The 10,732-nt window shown below is 35.0% G+C and overlaps 1 pseudogene; it reads left to right on the top strand.

Moving 5' to 3' along the window:
• LOC109072216 overlaps positions 1-10,732 on the top strand; it is a 140,351-nt pseudogene that overhangs the window by 88,976 nt on the left and 40,643 nt on the right.

The following is a 10,732-nucleotide window of genomic DNA, read 5'->3' as shown; positions in this document are numbered from 1 at the left end:
CTTTCACTGGCGACCTGCGTCTGCGGCGTTAGCCCCTCGTTTCTCATCATCACAGTGGCAGCTCATTAATTTCCGCCGCATGATCATTTCCAACACTGTCATATTTCGCATTTTGGCGCTCTGTTGATGTATAGAGCTGGTGTGTCTTGTATTACTTCGCTGTGCCATTTGAAACTAGATAAATACGTCTTTGTTGCCGAAAAATTGTGGTCAGATTTCAGAGTTTCCTTCAGTACACTTTGTCAAACTCTCCTACAATTACCTTCCACTATAGCTTTGTTGGGCAAAAAAAAATGAATTTGTTGATTGATTTGGTGGTCCACTGATTTTTATTAAAATATTTGATCATGGGAAATCTGTTTGCATATATATATATATATGTATATATATGCTCTTAATATATACTCTCTGCTATATTTGGAAAAATGGCTAGCATTTATAAATTCAAATATATACATATTTAATAATATTAACTACTTTATGCATAATTGAAAAATAATTACTATTTAATTGGATATTACAAAATATTCTTTGTAATTTTTGAAAATTTGATATACATATTTTTCACACAATAAATTTCTAAATGGTTTAATTATATTTATTGTAATAGTGAAGCAATGTTTTTATTTTTTCTATTTTTATATCATATTTCAATTTTAAAATGTAAATTTTTTATATCATATTTCAATTTTAAAATGTAAATTTAATTTTAATTCATTTTTACTATTTTTTAAGATCAGTTTAGGGGTAAAACTCACAGAAATCAATAAGTTCAAACGTGGCTAAAATAAATGCTCATATATATACTTCTGCTCTTTCTATATATAACTAAATTTATATATTATTATAGTAAATGTGATGTTGTTGGACAGTTTAATTGGTTTTTAAATTATCTGCAAATGGTTTTCCGATCGTTTTTGCTTTGCAAAACATATTTAAAAAATACAGATTATGTTTATAAGAAAAATGTTCATAGTTTACAATTTGTGCTCTAAGTATACTCATAATTGACAGATAATATTTACACACTATTTGTACAATTTAAAAAACTTAAATTACAACTTGATTAGAAGTTACAGAATAAAAAGAAATATATAAAATAAATAAAATGTGACATTTTAATCGAAAAACAAAAAAGAAACACAAAAAAATTAAAAAATAAAAATAAAATTAAAAAAACACCATAACACGGCTAGTTTAGCTGAAGGTTGTTGTGCGACAGATTGGAGCTGGAATTTTAGCTGAAAGGTTGTTGTCGTGGATGAGTAGCAACTTCAACAGCGTCACAACCTGCCAGAGAAGTCCAGCTGAAATCAGGCCATTGAGATACTGACGAGTTTGGGGGGAAACTTTGGTGCAAAAACCACGGGTATGGATGATGGCAGGAAAATAATGTGAGCCGTATGTCTATCAGTGTCATTATGGATCCAGTGTCTTGAGGCTAATAATTTTGCTCCATAATAATTTCTTCCACAACTCCTTCACTCCTTTCTCTTTCTCTGTATTTCTTGTATTTATTCTCATTTCATGGTGGAAAACTCTAGTATCTTGAGTTGTTCATCTCTAAGCTTAACAAACCAAACATTTATCCACCGACGCAAACCATTAGAATTTTGCCAAAACCAGCATTTAGAGTCAAACTGGTTTAGCTGGTTTCAACAGGTTCACCGGATGTTGTTTAGGTGATTTCGACCATATAAAACCATCAGAAACTGGTTTAGCTGGATTTTCAGTAGGATTTGCCATGCATCTTTTCAGTAGGGTTGCCATGCATCTTTTTCATTTCATGAAACTGGTTTTAGCTGGATTTTCCAGTAGGGTTGCCATGCATCTTTTTCATTTCGTGATTTCAACCATATAAAACCATCAGAAACTGGTTTTAGCTGGATTTTCCAGTAGGGTTGCCATGCATCTTTTTCATTTCGTGATTTCAACCATGTAAAACCATCAGAAACTGGACTTTGGCGTTTTAGTGGGGATTCCTTTCATTTAGTGATTTAGATATACTCATTTGGTTTGACGGTTTTCCAGTGGGGTTGCTGTATCTTTTCGTTTACGTGATTCGACCATACTCAGAACCATCAGAAACTGGTTTTGTATGGATTCTGATAGGGTTGCCGGCCTGCATCTTTCATTGTTGACCATATAAAACGCCATCAGAAACTGGTTAGCTGGATTCTGGTGGGTTGCCGTGCATGCTTTCATTTCCAGTGATTTGACCATGTAAAACCAATAAGTACGGTTTAGCTGGATTTTCCAGCAAGGTTGCGGATCTTGTTTCGTGATTTCAACCATATAAAACCATCAGAAACTGGACTTTAACTAGGTTTCCAACAGGGTTGCCAGCGATTCTTTGAATTTGTGGAACATAGTACTGAAAGCGGATGTATGAGCTGTCAGAAACTGGTTTTTGGCGGATTTTTCAACGGGGTTTGCCATGAATCTTTTAAAACCATCAGAAAACCATCAGAAACGACAAATAGGCTGGACGTTGGTGCTGGCAGTGTTAGCGGTCATTTCATTTCCTTGATTTCAACCATATAAAACCATCAGGGGAAACTGGTTTTGGCTGGATTTTCAATAGATGTTTCCATTCGTCTATTGTTTGATTGTTTTGATCAATGACCACCTATTGGTAAAACCATATAAACTAGCTTCTACCAGCGAGAAATAGTTTAACTGAATTTTCCAGTAGGGTTGCCATTTCATCACTCTCTTCATTTGACTGTTTCGGTTAATGACCAATGTAGTTCTGTAGAAACCATATAAAATAGGTGCCTATCATCAGTTAATATTTTGAAACGCCAGGCTGCGTCTACCGGTGGAAGCTGTTTTCGCTGGATTTTTCCACTATATAGTTTGCCATGGTCTTCTTCATTTCATGGTTTCAACCATATAAACCAGCATTTACCATCAGAAGCTGGTTTGGCTGGTTCAGTAGGGTTGCCTTTAATGTGGAGATATGTAAGATTTATGTGCCGTCCGGTTGTCACCACTTACATTGAATACTGAAACATGAATCTCCTTGTGTTGAAGTTGCTCTTAGTCAGAAATGAATTATGTTGTCCTCAGCCACTTCGGCAGGGGTCCTGTAATCCCACACATCATGACGAGACGGAGCACTTTGAGTCTGTAAACAGTCGCGACAAACGCTGGATGGAGATGAAACACTCATTTGTCACAAGTCACAACTTATCTCGCAGCACCATGGGGCTCGACGTACACGCGCCTCCCGTTACATCCAGAGAGATGCCATTCTGCTCGTTTCAGCCATTAAGTGACAGGCTTTGACTCTTTAACATCAAGGTTGAAGTTTTTTATGGCTGCCGTCAAAACAAATCGCTCCATTGGAAATGTCCCTCAAAGTAACACAAAAAAAACAAGATGAGGAAAGTTCAGCTGCTTCCTGAATGTGTGCTAGAGGCCCGCTTCTCTAATTCTGCCACTGTTTTTCAGAGCCAAGATGCCCCAAAAAACCCAGAAGGCTGCGCTTTACCTGTCTGTTTTTAGGTAACATCTGGGATACAAAGTAGGACAGCAGTAGAGGCATTCAGAGAAGGGTTATTATTATCGTTAACTGAAACTAAAACCATAAAAAAAAAAAATCCTAATCCTAAAATACTAATTTTGCTCTTAGTTACTAGTATGAATGACCTGACTATATATATATGATAGTATTGTAATTATTGTGTGTATATATATATATAATAGATGTGTTATATCTGAAAAAAAGAGAGAATGTTGCCTTACTAACTAGCGTAAGAAAATGTATTTTAAGCTATTTATAAGGCCCAACATTCTCTTGTCGTGTTGTGTGTATGATTGCATACTATAATATATATATATATATACTATACAGTATATACCAGTAATTCAATTTTTTAAATGTTAAATAACTAAAATTAAATACAGTAACTAAAAACAGTAACAACTTAATAAAACTGTAATAAAGACTTATAGATACTAGACCCCAAAAGCATATCAAAATGTATTAAATCTTAACTAACTATAAAAACTACATACATTGAAGAATATATCAAAAAGATGAAAAAATAATAAATTCGATCATAATTTGCCAATATTTAACCAAAACCTAAAAGCGTATATTAAGAGTATTAATTACACGCTTCGAGTCAGTTTTTAGATAATAACGTTTAGTTTTTAAAGCGAGGAAAAAAACCTCTTGGAGGTTTTTTTGGTTTTTTTTTATATTAATAATGTCTCCTGGTTGTTATTTTGAATTATTCACATTATTCAGAGCAACTGGGGGTATGTTGTTTTACAAGAATATCTAAGCCTATCTAAAAGTAATCAAAACAAATAAATTAACCACAGCTACGGATGACGTTTCATTTCTGTAAGAACATCACAACTCCCTCTCCCTATCCACCATCCCCTTAAGCGACCATATAGGGCATTTCTTTTTTTCCAGACATTCCTTAAGTGGATAAAATGAACTCCTTCCCACATTTTACTCACTAAATGTCCCATTTTGCTTATATACAACAGGTGACATGGTCCTTGGTGGAAAACGCTGTAGGTCCGCGAGGGCTGCCCGTCTCTTACCCGAGACCCACTCTTCGTCGCACGCTGGTAAAAAGATCGCAATGTCGCATGAACTAATCCTTTCCCACCCAGTTTTTGTGATATTTTCCGAACGTTCTGCATTGCCGTCGGATTTAAATATAAATGATGAGTCGAAGGGCGTGAGACACAAATTGTAGTAAACACTATTATAACCAGGGCGTGAGAGACAAATGGTGGCAGACAGTGTTTTAAAGCCTATCATGACTCATGCATTTTAGTGACCTCCAGTCGAGCCGGTGCCAAACCAACCCACAAACCCTTCTGAACGTCTCCTTCGTCAATTATCTCTGGATTCAGCGCGCTTTAGCCGCTTGACATGGGGCTAATTTCACACTCACTGCCACTCTTCCTCTAAAGACGCCGTCAGATGTCAGCTGAATGATGGCCGCCGGCATGGCTACTGAGCGCACGCCAAAGCTCATTATTTAAGAAGAGATTAATTAACGAACGCTAATAGCCGTGTTTAATGCTCAATTTAATTTGAGATCAGCGGCCTGGAAGGTCGTACTTGGATCTGTGTGCTACCCTGACCCGACTTTCCACCCTGTCCTTCCCCAGATGACTCCGGCTGTTGTGTAGTGTCTTGTATTTTTCGTGGTGCTGGTGTGTGCATGACTGCTGACTGTTTTGACCGTCTCACAATGTGTCTCTTTGTGTTTGTTTCCAATGCAAAATCAGATGCTTGTGTCAAACGGCGAACACGCATGCAAACGATGTTTGGTAAAAAAGTAGTTCAGCCAAAATGTTTTCATTTACTCACCCTCATGTTGTTCCAAACTTATATGATGAAAAAGCACCATAAAAGTAGTTTTGTGCATTTCATTTAAAGACTTCTGGCATCATATGAACAATATGCATGGAAAAAGACTAATTTATTAGTATTTTTTTTTTGTTGATGTTTTTAAAATTGAAAAATCCTTGAAACAAGTTAAGTTTGCCTGGGAAGCAACATTGAGATATCAAGAGTTGTTTTCATACATAGTATCTTGAATATGAGTGATGTGCTGGCAGATTATTTCAATTGTTTTAAATATATACATATATATAAAAAAATCCATCAATGCATGAAAAAGAAAAATTTAACATTTAACATTTAAAATTAAAATTCAATGTACATATATAAAAAAAATCAACTAAACGTCATTGAAACATTGCATTTGCTTGAAGCAATACTAAGATATCAAAACTTGTTTTCATGGATTGTATCTTGAATATGAGTGTATTTTAATGAGTTTCTTAATGCACTGGCAGATGAACAAGTAAAAAATATGTGAAAAAGTCAGTGAATTAAGACAACATACACTTATACTCAATTATCTATTATATAATTTAATTATATTATCAAACATACAGGGCTGCTTCTCAAGTACATTTATCTGATTTTCACTTTCATTATATTAAAAAAAGCAGCCAGGATGTTCTTCAAAACATAAAATTAAAAAAATAAAGAAAAAAATAAAACCATACAGGTTTGGAACAACATGACAGGTGTCATTTTTTTCCCTTTAAATGCACAAACATGCATTTAACCTCCTGATGCAGTTTGTGAGACGCAAATAACAGACTGTTAAACCTCTGCTATATTCAGCCTTTTGTAAAACAGAAAGTGTTTTCCTCATGCGACGTGACCCAGAAGCCAGACAGCTCTTATATTTTACCCTGGTGTTCTCTCCTCTCCCTTGCTCCAGATAGCAGCGCTTTCCATAGACGTCGTTGCTCTACCGTAGCGTCGAAATATAGTCCAACCCTGCGGGACAATGCCTCCCGATTGAGTGTCTGCGTGCCGTGGGATTTCAGGGTTTATGGCCGTATTTATTTAGTTTTCTCTTCACTTTCGTTAAATAAGACGGTGGCGTTTGCTTACAAACTTGACTTCTCTGGTGTTCGGTTTGCTTTCGCCCTTCAGCTTGACTGGGTCATAAACTGCGGATGTGGTCTGTCAGAGCCGGAGCTGTCGGGCCATTTAAGGTTGTCAATTGTGTGGGAGTAGATCAGAGGAGACGTGGAGTGAATAATTGCTTTGATGCATGGGGCCTGTCTCCTATCTTTCTCTCATTCTCGTTCTGTCTTAATGCTGAAGTGCTCTGGCTTATTAAAACAGCAGTTCAGAGGCCTACAGGAGCTCAAGAACTTTCCTCATTTATCTGCACAGCAGTCACTTGGCCTTCAGAGTCCTCTGGTTCTTTTAAACCTGATTTCAGATGTGGCTTGCTGTCGATTACCACAAACAATCTTCCTTGATAAAAATGATGCAGTCCGTTTTGGTTGATTGTGTTTTTGTTGAAGCAATTCTTAGTAAAAATGTTATTTGTGCTTTAGACTAGATTTCAGTCATGCAAAATTATTTTGGATACTGCAGTGAATACTGACAAGAGAATATGATGCTATTCTTTATTTGAAATAAATTATAAATACAAGTAATATTAATCATGTAGCTTTGAAGTTTGTAGTCTTTATTCTGAGCAACAGGTAAATCTCTGATATTTTCTCAATGCATTGATAAAATACAGTACAGTATAAATACAATTTTACAATATATCTAAATTTATATTTATAGATCACATTAATTAATTAGTACTAATTAATCACATATTAATGCCTTATTCTACATCCCTAATCCTACCCAATAACTAAACTTAACAAGTACCTTACTAACTATTAATAAGCAGCAAATTAGGAATTTATTGATGGAAAAGTCGTAGTTAATAGTGAATAAGTGTTTCCTAATCTAAAGTGTTACCATTTATATATTGCATAAATATAGACATCTCTTATGTTTTTAAAATGACAATTTTTTCTGTAGATAAACCATCATTAAGTTGGTGACTTTGCATGCAGAAAACAGTTGATCTAGCTGTTATTGCGTTTCTCTTCTGCTTCCATTCTGAGTTTCGTTCCTGTAAAAGTTTTGAGTAAATTATTGTCAGTGGTAGTTGACAGCAATAATGTACAGTTAAGATTAATTTGTGAGAATAATGCATAAAGCTAAGATTAATTCCAGATGTTCCTCCTTCTTTTCTTCCTATCACCTCTCTTCCAGACCAGGCGACCTCACAAAGCACCAGCGGCCGGCCAAGGAGGAACGCCCAACCAAAGCACCAAGGAGTGAAGCTGGCCAACTACACGGGCTGGCCTAGACTATACCACACACATCCCAGCAGCTCCTATTAACCGTAGAGTGAGTCACTAACCTACCTCACTGACCTTTGGCCCAGTTCCAGTATGACAGCTTGGACTGTCCCATCATATGCCTCAATAGCATGCTACACAACCACTGTCCTCATTACTACGTATTACTTGTTTCCATTGTCTTTGCTTGGTGATGCTTGAGTTGATAAGGACTTCTCAAGTAAAAATACAAATGGGCTAGTATATGCAAGTAGTTATACAGCTAGCCAAATACTCATCTCTAGCAAGCATTGATGTTTTTTCACTGCGCATTAATTAAATTCTTTCAATCACTTCATGCACTTTTAATCTTGCATTAAAAAATATCAGAATTGAAACTCTGTCTCTTGAGGGGTTTTTTAAACCCGACTTCCATTATTCAAGGCTTTTAAAAGCAGACATGTCATTCAGATAACCCACCTAAAAATATCATTTTGCACATCCCTAAACTCTATATAACATAAAAACAATTCCCAAAACAAGATACAAGCTACAACAATTGCGGAATGGCTTCTGGGCCTAGGATGCCGGTGTTTCTCAAATAAACAATGAACATGCATATGCATACAGTACGCGTATATATAAATCTAGGGCTCGTCAAGTGATTGAAGTTTTGAATCTAATTAATTCCACAATGTGGCAATTAATTAATAAAAAATTAATCATACATCAAATTTGGCTGAGGAATTTCCCCAAAAGATAATTTTAAAGTCAGTTTTGTGTTAAATGAGCAAAACATCTATTATGGCAAAAAGTAGCTTTAGAAATAAACATTTTATTTGATTTAACATCAAATATATATATTTTTTCAGAAGCTGCATCTGAATTGGTATTTAGATATATTTTTAGACCTTTATTACAGCTCAGAGGTGGCATGAATGCATTTACACTGCTATTGCATAAATAATGCCATGATTAATTATAAAAAAATTGACATTAATCTGTTCATACCAATATTATGATTTATTATTATTATCATTATTATTATATGATACTCTAAATAAGAAACTAAACTTCCATTAGGTGGCGGTAAATGTTTTGGATAATGAGTGAGTCACTGAGTCATTCATTCATTTGATTTATTTAAACGGCTGATTCGTTTAGGAATGAAATAAGTTACTCTCTTTATGAACGAGTCATTGAATCATTGTTTCACTCGATTCGTTCAAAATGTGGATTCATTTAGAAACTAAACACCACTGTTTTATTCTTGGTAGATGCACAAAAAATTCTCCTGTGGCTTTATAGGTAATATTTTCGTTGGCAAAATTGAGCAAAAACAGGCAATACTGTGTCTAAAATACAACACAATATTAACTTCTTATTTATTGAACTGTTGTTGAGTTGAATTGAATAAAACCTCATAGAAGGGCATTAAATGTGCATGTTTAAACTCAAAGTTAATGCATCTAATCCTAGTGCATATATAAATACATGAACACATTAATAAGGCAAAATATGTTTTCAGATAGTAATTTTGGTTAAACTCAGAAGCTTGTGATAGTAATTTTGGTTAAACTTCCAGAAGATGATGAAATAAGATCATTTTTCCTTCCTGATGATTTATTGTGTTGCCATTGGATACCGCAGGGACCCAACAATCAAAATACAGAGATCAGTGATTGTCAGCTCATATGACTGTGTCCCCTGCTAGAGTGAGACGATGAGACCTCAGATTGCTGCCCGCAGGTTTTGGCTTCTGTGCCTCACAAGCCTTTTTTGAGCTGCGCTAAATGACTTACGAATGATTTACAACTCCATCGCTGAATAATATTTACAGGCAATCTGCATTCGTGACTAAATGATTTACAACTGTATGAGCATTCTCAATAATATTTACAGGCAAGCTTGAGCCCTCACAAGTGTGGTTTCTGAGAATAATCTCCTCTCACCCTCTGTGCAGCTGTCCAGGTCTTCAAAGAAAGTCCACAACTTTGGGAAGAGGTCCAACTCCATCAGGAGGAACCCCAATGCTCCGGTGGTAAAGAACGGCTAGTTTTGAGCAAACAGAATATGTGTGAGAGACACTCCTACAAACCATTAATAGATTTTGAATATGTGTGAGAGAATCTCATGTAAAAATATACAGAATTTTTTTTTTTTTTTTGTTATAACACTGTTTTTATGACAATTAAGTAAATTAGGACATAGATTCTCATTAATGTAATGCAGTAAAAAAAAAAAATCTCATCAATCATCCTATTCTTACATATTTTATTTTATTTTTAAAATATAATATTTATAAATACATTTTTGCATTGCATCATGGTAATGATATGCATTTCCATGGAACTATAAAGTACATCAACAGGAAAAAATATCGTGAAAATTAGACATTATCATCACAGATAAAAAAATTCTGCCATATTGTCTTATTGCTGTATATTATTATTATTTATTTATTTATTTTTTTATTTTTTTTGACATTATCATGACAGTTAAAAAAATTCTGCCATATTGTCTTATTGCTGTAATAAAAAAACCCTCATCAGTCTTTCTATTCTGACATTTAGGTATAATTGTATTGTTTGTTTATTTATAAATTTTTATTTAAATGTTTTTATAATTTTTACCCTCTGGGGTCAACAATCGCGCTTTGTTAAAAATGTACTTTAAAAATACCATGATGTCCAACTGAGATAAAAGTTATCAGTTTTGATGGTTATGTAGTTGCTGATGGTAATTTCCTCCAATAATCCACCAAACTTATCCATCAAAATCATCTTCTGTGCATCATCTGCAAGCACATTTGTGCTTTTGCATCACATTCTTCACAACCTAAAAGGCAGAGTGAAATAAACAAAGGGTTACAGCCGCATCAGTAACTAGAGTCTTTGTGTGTGCGATCGCTACGCCAGCGTTGCTTTGAAAGCGGCATGTTTCCAGGAAAAATGCAACATCAGAGGTGGTCTCTCCTCTTCCCCAAACATCCTCTTGTCTGAATTAAAATTTACATGCTTACACGGTTCAGACATCT

This window comes from Cyprinus carpio, chromosome A4 (assembly GCF_018340385.1).
Source record: "Cyprinus carpio isolate SPL01 chromosome A4, ASM1834038v1, whole genome shotgun sequence".
Taxonomy (NCBI): domain Eukaryota; kingdom Metazoa; phylum Chordata; class Actinopteri; order Cypriniformes; family Cyprinidae; genus Cyprinus; species Cyprinus carpio.
Note: the sequence above shows the minus strand (reverse complement) of the source record. Positions and strands in the feature narration are given on the sequence as shown.